We start from the raw sequence: 12,318 nt of genomic DNA on the forward strand, positions 1-12,318 counted from the left end.
TTTCTTTTTTTTTCTTTCTTTTTTACAACACAGCAGAATAAATCAAGGATGAGCACAATACCACAAATATGTATTTATTTGTCCAAAATATTCCAATTTCTTCTGTCATTTCCCTTCTATGACAACAATGCATAATTATTGCTTTAGGTGAGTTTGTGACATGAAAGAGTATGATTGATTTGGGGTTTATCCCGGACATTTGTTGGGGTGTCCAGGGGATGCTCTCCTAACACTTATTTTTAATAAACAAGCTCTATTAGTCTATTTTTTTTGTTATATATATATATATATATATATATATATATATATATATATATATATATATATACATATATGTAAATAAGGTGCCATATATATATATATACACATACACTCTGGCACCTTATTTACATTAAAAGTACAAAAGAAATTCCATTGTGAATCTGTTAATTTCCTTGGTGAGTTAGAGAATGGATGGCGGGCCACCTGGCACATCCTGCGGGCCGACTGGTCTAGGGCATAAGGCTCTACTAAAAACAAGGGTGGTGTAAGAAAAGAAATATGGCTTCCTTTTTCTGTAAATAAACAAAACATTTTGTATTCTTGAGTTTTGGATGAGGTATGTAGCCAATGATCTTTTGTTGGCACTCAAAGACGCTTCCTGCTCTCCTTCAATCCTTCCTTGACTTGAAAGGAGTGGAAATTAACTCTAAATTGCTAGTTTTTTTTTCAGTAAACAAAATGCTGTTCTTATCTGTGATTCACTTACAGATAGTTTTGACTTCAGACTGTGATGACTTGTGACGACTAGGATCTTTGAGAAACCATTTATTTGAGTCATGGTGTGAATTAATCAAGGACATTTAAGATGAATGTGATAAGAAATACAAGTAGACTTTGAAACATGCACATTAAACAGTCACTCTACTGGCTTTAATTTAGCAAAAACCTACCAACCACACACTTTACCGCATGCACGCCCAACCCCCACCTCCTTAAAAATCCCCCACTTTCCAGTTGCAGTGACAGGTGGCTCTTGGGGGTTTGGGTGAACACGACTCAACAGCTGCACAAAGGATCCCCATTGGGGTCCTTTTGACGGGGTGTCCCCTCTCAAGCGTGCCGATCAGCCCCTGGCCCAGCCCCCACCTTGGCAGATGCTCTTAGAGATCCACAGGTGGTAGACGAGAAGACACTCTGCCGTACTCTCAACTGTTATGTAACAAATATCCTTGTTGAGTTTTATGTTTTGAACTGCGTTGTCTCAGATTTTACAAAAATTGAAATATATTACTATATATCTTGAGTGGGGGACACATCCATCATCCACAACAATAACCTCGCTGACAGGAAAATCTAGTGTTCCCTTTACACTGAAATAACATGCATGCACAAATCATTAATAGTACATATGGTTGAGTCTCACTGACAGTGAGAAAGCTGCCCGAACTTAATCTCAAAGCATGCTGACACACACCTTTAAAAGGCATGTATAGTAGTAGAGGGTACCCTTAGTCATGTTTTAGGGTGATGTTTTCTGGTTTCTGTATTCATGTGAAAGAAAAGGAAAAGTTTTTCTGCACACTGATCATAACTTGCTCCCATACTTTTTGAAGAAAAAATTGAAGCCTGCTTTAGGAGACTTAAGGGCTGAAACATTGTTTCACAAATGTGTTTGGGAGGCTGCAATAATCAGTCTGTGATTTATCCAGAGTAAATTAAATGCTTTTTTTATTATTATTTTCCCAACAAAAATAAGTGAAATCATGGTATGTTGGAGTTTTTAGTTGACAACAGTGAAAAGTTACAGCAATGTTTTGTTATTTGAATATAATAGTTTTTCATATTAACAGACCTGCTAATCTTTACTCACGCTGCATTTAATCAGATGTTAAAGAGCACTTTAAGCAGTATAGGCAATGACAAAAACATTGCAGACAATAATTCCAAGGGACACATTTATATTGAGTGTGAACTGTGAACTGGCTGGCTGTTAGAGCATTGTAGTTTTGTGGGTGAAGGACACAATCAGAACGGAGGGGAGAATCTATTCTACTCACATTTTTACATCGGTATTAATGAATTAAGATTATAAGATAGGCATTAATATCTTGCATATAGGGTATCTGTCTTCCGTAATGTTACATATAGCTAGAATGTCATGATAAATACTATAGGTAGCAACCAGACACCCCTGTCTGTAATGGTACGGTCCGTTTAAGGCCAGCGAGGGACCATACGCACGAGCAGTGCATCAGCTGTGGTGTGTCGGGAGAGTGAGAAACTTCCCTCACTCCTCCTCCTCCTCTGCTCTCCGTTTCACAGGATTCCTTCCGAAACCTTTCTTCTGTAACTTCTCTCAGGACCAACCGGTTCCTCCATCAAACAGGCGGGTACTGGCCGGGCTTGTCCTATCTCTGGTTTATCCGGACGCTCTCTCTCAGGAGGGTTTGCTGCACCGGTTCGTTCAGGACATCTGGTGCAACTGGAGTGACTTCACCAAGTTTCTCCCCCCCCCCCCCCCCCCCCCCCGCCCCGTGTCTCTGCCTGAGGAATGAGAGGACTGCCGGAGAGGAAGAGCCGAAACTCGCCTGTTTGAATGAACAAAAGAACAGAAAGCGAGGATATTGCCGCCGAAATGGAGGAACATACTCTGCCAGAATCAACACGTAAGTCTTAATTCATTGTAGGTCAGTCTACCTTTAGAGTTGAATCTGTCTTGTTAGTCACGTTGTCACAAAATCATTTAAAACGTCTTGCTCGTGCTGACTTTGTAGCTCATTTAGGGGTTGATACATTGTTGCAGCTGAGTAATCCTAAAGCAACACAGAACGGTGTCGGGAATTAATTTCTCTGATGAATTATGAATAATCCATTAGGAGGTGCAGACAGTCCTCAAAAATCATAACGCTAACGCAACCGCGTTGTTGTCCACGAGCTTAACACCTAAACCTCAGACCGGGTTTTAATCTTGATCTAATCAATGAAAGATGATGACTAACTGTTTGCAGACCTTTTCGATGATAAAATCACAACACCGGCGTGAAGATTAGCTGACTGCTCATGGCTGTCAATTAAAAACTATGTTGCCGTTTGTTTCGCACAGAGCTCGCGGCTTCGGGGTTATAAGAACACAATTTGCGGTAGATGAGGTAATCTGACTTGTACCACCCCATCCCCCTCCGTATGTTATGTTTAGCTCACTACTAACATGATGCAGTCACAGACGGTCTGGCACCCCTTCCCATCTCCTCTTTGCTACTTATTGCTCTACCAGAGGACGTTGTCCACATTCAGTGAATAGTTGTCCAACATGCACAGGTGCATTTTTTTCTGCTGGTGCAGAGTTGCATCAACAAACTCCTGAATCCAAGAACGTTGTAATGAGAAGCTCAGATCATGGCCGGATAAAGTGTCCTCCTCACACTCCGGACAGATCCGGCTTAGTTACTGCATTATATGTGCGATTACAAATGTGTGATCATGCAGTTTAAGGCCATTGTCATGTCTGAGGACACATGTCGAGATGAGAAACCCACGGTGGGAACCTGCCAATGTCAAGTTGTTCATGCAAGACACCCGACACACTCTATGCCAAAGCGTTGTGTATTTACACGTTTGCTGCATCTGGAAATGGAAGGGGTACACACACACACACACACACACACACACACACTGTGACCTCCTTCTGACAACAGAAAACTTCCTTCCTGCTGACAGGGGGCTTCATGGAGGGAGGTCAGCTGGTTTTGGCTCTGCATCAAGCAGGAGGAGAGACGAGCTCCACCCTTTTTCGTGGGAATCCATCAGACTGGAGTGTTTGTAAATAGCCATTGCTCTGAATAACATCACGTATGACCATAAAGCTGGGAAAGGCTGTCAGTGTACATGTTGTGCCTCATGGCAGAAGCACTGACATCAGGCTTTTTGTTTCACGGGATGTATTTACAGTTTGGCAGCTAGACCGTCAAGCTTCCATTGCTGACTGAGAATGATCAGAAGTTGTTTTTCTTTCTCACTTAAATCATTTGTGGTGAAACGGTCATCAGAGCTCCAACACGCCTTGTACGTAACTCACAGCTCGTTGGTTTTACTCTGTGATCATGTCGTTTTTTCCTCCTATACACATGCAAATATGAAGTTCTGAATATCACTTCATCTCATCATGTTGCTCGTGAGGAAGATTTGTACCTTCATGACACGGGGACATGACACTCTCTTTCGAAGGGGAGTGAGCCATCACTTGAAATGTCTGATAAAAGACATGTTTTCTTGCCACATCGGCTTCCCCAGAATGTGTGTTTCCCGTGTCAAACATCCGTGATCAAGACATGTAAACCTCACCTGGAAGCAGCAGGGCTACTGGAAAAGTCTTCTCCTTTTGTTGCAATACAGTCACTGAAGAATGTTCTCTTTATCCGTCCTGCTGGAGCTGTTGAAAGCCTGGCCCAGCAAATCTGCTCTCTGGATTCATGGAGAATATCTTCTAATCCCCCTTTTCTTTATGCAGGCTTTCTTCTCTCTGTGCTCTCCATTCTGCCACTCTTTGACAGTCTGCTCGGTTTGGTCGTCCTCACTTATTTCCATACCTGAACAGCTAAGCTGAATAGAAACGTTTATTTACCATCTTAAGGTTTGCCTTTTCTAGTCTATTCACCCCCTAGTGGAATTACATTGTTCCCATCTCTGATACTCTTACAGTAGGAGCAGGATCTATTGTGCAGAAGAGACTGTGGCGATGCTTTGAATTGTTAATGAGCCATTATGCAAACTTTGTTTTAAGCAACAAAAAACGACAACAGACGAGCTGCTCCACTACAGCGATACTGAGGATAAAGAGCCTCAGCAGACTGACAGGGAAACAGATCATAGTGTGGTCCTTGTCTATCATAGAATATGGGAGAATCCACCAGCCTGTGCTGCGATGGAACAGGATCAGTCAGCTACACATCTTCAGCCGCAGGAGTTGTTATGTAATCGTGGGAGGTACGTGCGACCTTGTCCCATTTTTGGAGAGAGCTGCGCTAGTGTATTTTGTAAATTAGCAGTGGGCAGGCTCCCACGGACCCTCCGAGCTTCACTGTCTAATAATGGAGCCTGATGACGGGACGGACCGACATTGTTTTTTGCCCAGGATTACTTGTGAGCAATACATCGGTGGAGTGTGTGTTCTAATGAGATGTTTTCATGTTCTGCAGGAGATATATTTGTCTCCGTCAGGTTAGCAACGTGCAAAAGCACTCGTGTATGGAATGTGTCAACAATAGTATGATTGCATGTTTGTGAATAGGAGCAGAGCGATTTACTAATCGTGTATTTTCGGGAGTGCAATGCACGTTGCAAGCTACTGTAACTCTCTCTACGTAGATAAGATGCTTACTGTACAGGGTCGAGCAGCATGCTTGAAATGTACTGTTCTATGGGTTGTTTGAAGCTTCATGTAATTTATACAGTGGAATCAAATATGAATCATATCTATATCTGAGGGAGAAAATAATGTCTCAACATTGCATTTCTCCCCCTTACAGTTTTTTTTTTTATAATCTCCTTAATATTACGGTGAGGTGCGCATAAAAGGGGCCGTCCTATGTGTGGGCTCCATCCTGCATAATCCATTTAATTCAGTGTATGCGGCTGCAATCACAGATTACTTTGTCAATCAAATGGCTTCTTCCAGGCATGCATGGCTAAAAGGATTAAAGTAACTGAATCATTACACTTTACCACACTCTTTCACAAGACAGAACTTTTCTTTTGGTGTGTAGATTAATTAGATTATTCCTCTAAAGCTTCTTCAGGCAGTTTTGTTGTTGTAGGAGACGGGGGGGCTAGGGGTCTAGGGGGGCTTCCCAGTTCTTACATGTGCAGATAGCAAAGCCCATATTCAGCACCTTTTTTTTTTTTTTTTTTTATAGAAGGGACTCGGGCTAGTCCCTATGAACTTTGGGGAGAGAACAGAAACATCTGAGTCCCAAAGAACCGACTGAAGTCACGCCAGCACTGTGGCGCTGAGGTCTGCTTTTGAAACTACAGAGAAGTTTTTAGACAGTGACACATTTGAGGTTGTTTAGGCTCCTCTGTACTCCAGCTTATTAGATTTAAAATGAAACACTGACTGCGGTTAAAAAACTGAGTTGCAGCTTATGAGGGAGTTTGAGGGTGTTCACATCATATTAGTTGTTAGTAGTTTTAGACATAACCCCTGTATTTGAACAGCTCAGCATGACTGTTATTTGGTCACCCAGTATGGATTTAAACACCTTAAATTTCACGCTGTCACTTAAACTGCATAGTCACTTAGAGTGTGAATCCTTCGTTATCTCACGATTTGATGAAATTAGGATTCTCTGGGCCTGAAAGCAGAGTAAAGTGTGTATAAGAATATGGAGTTTGTATATCTGAAAAAAGTTGTATCAACTCTCTGAGTGGAGCTGTTAATGGTTTATTCGTATATTTGCGTCTGTGTACAAGAATCATGATGTGAAGCATAAAAAAAAGAAAGAAATCCAGACGAGAGAAGAGTTGAGCTATAAAGTGAAGAACGACAGAGACCAGACGAAGGTGAGACATGCTACACTGTGAAATAAAGTCATTGACCTGCTTCAACTCCCCACATAGAGGAGGCATTACATCAGTGCCGATCCACTCCGTAGCACCCAGATGGTGTAAATCACATCGCCCAGATACTGACCTCTCATGAGGCAGTAGCGGTAGATCTCTAACCCGCCACTCTACAAAAGCAAACCATGTAGAAAGCCTTCCCATTAACCAGCACTCAAAAGTGGGCAAACTGTCTCCGCCTTTGCAGTATTGAATCAGGAAATGGCTACTGAAATACGTGCATGCAGGCACAGTTCATGTTTGTTTTTGTGAATGACAGACACACATTTCTGAAATTGTGTACATGAGGTCCTTTTAATTTTGGACGTTCTGTTTTAAATGTATTAGGAAAAACATGACAAATACTCTGAAAACATGGATTAAGGGAGGATTAGAGTTGAACTTGCTTACGCTTAAATCACCTCTTATCAAATAAGACCACAAGGTAGCTCAAACACAGCAAAGAATCTTTGTGAGGTCTCGCCTTGTAAATACTTCGCTGGATTGTCATTTTCTTGTTAATGTTACACAAATGCTGATAAACGCTCATGTTTTCTATGCCGCGTGTGCACCATGCATTGTGATGATGTCTGTAGTCATTCACTCACCTTCCATAGCCTCATTACATGTGTTGTTAGTCACACTTCAAATGACTGGAGGCTACAGTTAAGCATTAGCCTCTGAAATGGGACAAAGACACTTTAACTTCATACAGAACATGTCAATGACTTGATGATGTCTTCGCCACTTCAGCTCTTTTGGTCTTTTCTCCACAACAAGAACGTTTGATATATGATACAGTTGATCAGTCAGAGAGCTATGACTTGTCAGGGACCACCTGGGATCACTTTGAACTGAAAGACTTAAGGCTGGTATAGAGTGCACAATCATCTGCCGATTAGTCGGTGTGTTAAGAAGTAAGTGTGTGTGTGTGTGTGTGTGTGTGTGTGTGTGTGTTTATAGTATGCAGGACCATTGTTTTGTGCAAAATGTATTAACTCCTAAGTGAGGTCAAAACTGCATGAGGGTGATTTTAAAAGAATAGTGGGATATTTTTTAATGCTAATATGAGATGTAAGGTGCTAAGCTAACTGGCTTCTCGCATACCTCTCACCAACCCCACTTCACAAATGACAAACTATTCCTTTAGTAATTAAAATAGGCAGATTGCTTCAAAGACACAGAGCATAATGAAACCAGTAGGGCTACGATGCAGATGCTGTTCAAATTATAGGACCATGGAGCGGCAAGGGCGAGCTTATTTCGCACACCTAATGCACGAAGGCAAATAACAGTGCTTTACATATGCATTAAAACCATGAAATGAAAAAAAAATACAGTTTATGACAAAAATGAAGAGGCTAGAATCTAGGCCTTTGGTCCAAGATCCCGCACAGCTGCAGCAGCTGGGTAGTAAGAAAGTGACTGAATGCCACAGAAACATGCCGTTCTCACTACTAACCCCTTCGCCTTGAAAGCATTAGAAGCCCATGAAACATACACATGTACTGTTTGGAAGGCATCTGCTTTTCCTAAGCCCTTTTCAGGCTTTTTAGTTTTGACTGTGACACACAGAAAGAAGGCAGATGATGCAGTGTTGTGGCCTAAATGTAATGTCAGTCAGCTGCCGCTATTGTGGACACTGCCCTTCTCCCTGGGACACTAGAGGAAGGACAAGGGGAAGGGAAGTCTTGATTTGGACTGTGTCGCTTGTTCCTTCCACCTCCACCAAGTCTGAAAATATCTCAGACGGGCTGCTGTGTGCTCTCCGGCCGTCTGAAAGTTCCAGTCACCAGACCTATCTGCTAATATTAGACCGGTCCCTAAGGGGCATGCATTTTACACTGTGGACACATCTCGATCGCCCTTCACATTCCTTGGCAGTGTACCATAAGTATTTCAGAGCCATTGTTTGATCCATTTTCACAGTTATTTTAGTTATTTTGACAGTTTTCATGTTTTTTGCTGATGGATTTGGACCTAAGGGAGTTGGAGTGAACATTTGGCCTCGTCACAGTTACCTGTGATTATGAAAGCCATGATTGGACCCTGTTGCCAGCAGAAGAGTTCTGGGTTTCTGTGTGGGGAGACAGTTAATGATAACTGTTGGGTATAATTGTATGTTGAACAGGCACAAGATTACTGCTCAGGCCTGATTTTTGCTTTAAGTAATGTTTACGAAAATACCCATATTGGAACAAAACAACGGCTTAGCGAGCTACTTCAGACAAGGACACGCACAATTCTCAATTCTCAATCACTGATTCATCCCAGTGATGCAGAGGGGGATCACTCCACAGAAAGGGAAATTATCCTGTCGACAGAGACGGAAAGTTCCTAGAGGGGATTACAGATACCTGAGATCTTTGCAGTGGCAGTGATGAGCAGCCGGACAAAGCTTTGCGAGTTCCTGGCTTACCACAGACCGTAGTATGAACCCAATATGGACATTTTGGTGTCAGCTTCCCATTAGTTACATTTCTTGATCATGTTGCTCCTGAAGCATCTGTGAAGCGTTGTCGTAGAAGATTAAACTCAAATGGATTACATCCTGTTTGGACTAAAATTGGTCCTCGACAGTGACGGGGGACCAGAAAACCCCGCCATTGAGATCAGGGGGAATTAGACCATGCTGTCACTTCCCAACCCCCAAAAGGGACGTGGAGCGGGTTGTCAGGAGCAACTGCCTGGCATGCTGGGGTACTGCTTCCAGTTATGAATGGCGGCCCAGATACCCCTCCTCCTCCTCCTCTGATGTCATTGAAAAAGGCTTGAGTTTGGCGGTTCTTGACACTCTTCCCCCCCCCCCCCCCCCCCCACACCACCACCACCACTGGTCAGACTGTCTAGGTTACTTATCCTTTTATGTTGGAGCATGATGCTGGCAGCAGCTGATGCAGGGTCCCCAGGGAGCTGCCGCTGGGTCAGATAAGCAGAGCCTTTAATCAGCGCGGTGGCTTTGGTGCATATGTTGATGCAGGAGAGAGAGCAGCAGCTAAATGCCAGGCATTGTTCTCAGCCTGGGCCAGGTGATGTTGTAGTCACTGACGGAGACATCAGTATTCACTGGCCGATTGGCATACAGAGAGGGAATGCAGCTTTTTTTAAACGTCTTTAACTTTGTTGGTTGGTATGCTGCAGAACCACTTTTGGCTTTATACGGCAAACACCAGCCTGATGAGTCATCAGTGTGACTCAGATATCTTTGACACATTCTTAATTATTTCAGTTTAGGGCTAAATCTAATAGAAAAAATAATCTGCAACTATTTTCATAATTTATAAGTTGTTCAAGTCATTTTTCAGGCAATAATGCCAAACAGCTCAATTGTTAGGATTTGGTGTTTATGTGATAGTAAATAGAAAAACTAGTGTTTTGACTGTTGGTTGAATGAAACAAGACATTTGAAGATGTCATCTTGAGCTCTGGCACATTGTGAGTATTTTCTTTCATTTTTTAAGCTCAATGATTATTGGTTAATCCAGTAAATAAGTAGACAGATGGATCAATAATGAAAATAGTCATAAGTTGCAGTGTGTGTTTTCTCAGTTGTATCGTGATCACAATCGACATAACAACATTTTGAATAGCGAATAAACTTTAAGTTGTTACCAAACACTGAACGTTCTTTGGTTCCAGATTTCCCGCTTTTTTCCTTTTTCATATCATTGTTAATTTAATATCTTTGGGATTTGGACTGTTGATCAGATAAATCGATAATTCTAATAATCATTAGTTGCATTACATTCAGAATTTAACGATGTGTTCAGTTCCCCTTTAAAATGTCAGTCCTCTGTCGTGAGCACATCTAATGAAAACTTTGGCCTTTAAACACACACACACACACACACACACACACACACACACACAGGGCCTGGTTTGGCACGGAGCCGGTGCTTGTTGTTTACACTGCGCTTCCTGTGTGTCTGGGGCCCCTTGCCCTCTTACATCACCCAGGACACAACAGGGTGAAGGGGCGACGGGGGAGGGGGGGGGGGGGGGTGGTAAGCGATGAGGTAGTTCATTAGACCCCTGGCCCATCCCAAATGAGATGCAGATCCATTCTCTGTTTGTTTCCTGAGTTCCTTCTTTTTGGGGTGGGAGGGGGGGGGGGGGGTGGGGTTGCCGCCCTTTTCCCTTTCCAGTCTTTTGATTTCACACTCTGGGTCTCAATACCGCTTCCTTGCCTCTTGTTTGCCTCATTTCCATTTTTCAAGGGAATGTGCTGCATCTCCACCCTGTTTACCAGGCATTGTTTGTAAGATAAGACTAATCGAGATATTGCAACTATTCCCTGTATTACAAACCTCTAGTTATTCCTGTTGGTGGTCTGCGTTCCCCTCCTCGCCTCTTTTTTTTTTTTATCTGTTTGGCAAGAGACAGAGAAGGTAGTGCTTAAGAGTGAAGCTCTTAGCGTCATAAATATCCCATGTCCTGCCCTATATTCTACGCTGCACAGTGTCTCGGCGAGACATTGGCAGTGCTCAATGTTGCATCGGGAATGAGCAGCAGCAGCAGTTGTTGGCTGTATTCATTATGACCGGTCACTATCATGTAATCATTTCAAAGCTTCGTATTGTCGAATGCCTGCTTCTTTTTGGTTCAAACTGTTTCACATTGATATGGCTTTTTACAGCTGCTCTCAACCGGAAGTGTCCTCCCTAAGCTGTTAATGAGCAGACACAGTCATGAGAATGTGCTGACATAGTTTGCTGGTTCTGTCATACAGTGAGTCATGTGTTTTGCTGTCTTGTTCCAGACACACGCTTATCTCACCCTGATACACGGGTCCCCTGTGATGTTGACGAGCAGGTAGACATGTAGCAGTGTGGTTTATTGTGTGAACCCTGTGCTTGGTACAGTTGCCTGTCAGATCCCGTAGCAGCCTGTATAGCTGTGTGGAGATAGAAGTGCTTCATTTATAATGTGGGCACGTGGGTTTCTAAGAACCTATCCTTCTGTGCCTCTACCTTCTTCTTTCTTGGACATAAATATTCATACTCTGTTGTTATTAAGATGATTAAAGTGGAAAGGCTCTTCTTGTGCCCTGCAGTTACTGAGGTGAATTAAGTCTATTTAAGCGGCACAGGGGCAGCAGTGTGGGCATTTATAACCTACTCTAACAAAATAATATGCTGTGAAATGGGATTTCTGCTAAATCCCATTTTGTGTGGCAGTATTACTAGTTGTCCCAGTTATAACGTGGCTCTGTGCTCACAGTGTCATCAGTCAAACTCTAAAGTACTAAATCCCTTTGTGGTGGCAGTTTGGGGAGTGATGTACAGTGACTGAGCTTTGCAGAGCCCATGCTACGATTTTTCAAACCAACATTTGAAGTCACACATATATTTATATTTCGATATTACCATGCCTCTACCTGGGGAATTGCACTGAGCCTGTGCTAATTACCTGCTGATTCTCAACCTGCCATTCTGCTCCCACACTGTGCTTGTGCATGCGAGCACACACCCACTTCGGAAGGGGTTCCTTTACTGTTTCTGCTGACTTTACCATATATATTATTACATTGTATCAGCCTTAGTCTTTGTTTGACACTTGCAGCAATAGAGAGGCACCATAGGGAGACATTATGGGGCCGGTGTGATGGTCATTCAATAATCATGCACAGCATGCTGAAGATCCCTGAACCTCCTCTGACCCACTTTGTAGGGTCTCAAAGCTGTCGAATACCCGGCTGATGATTAGCAGGAGGATGAAACAAAGCAACCATGCAAGAAC

This window comes from Anarhichas minor, unplaced genomic scaffold (genome assembly GCF_050575085.1).
Source record: "Anarhichas minor isolate MPS153535 unplaced genomic scaffold, ASM5057508v1 ptg000035l, whole genome shotgun sequence".
Classification (NCBI taxonomy): Eukaryota; Metazoa; Chordata; class Actinopteri; order Perciformes; family Anarhichadidae; genus Anarhichas; species Anarhichas minor.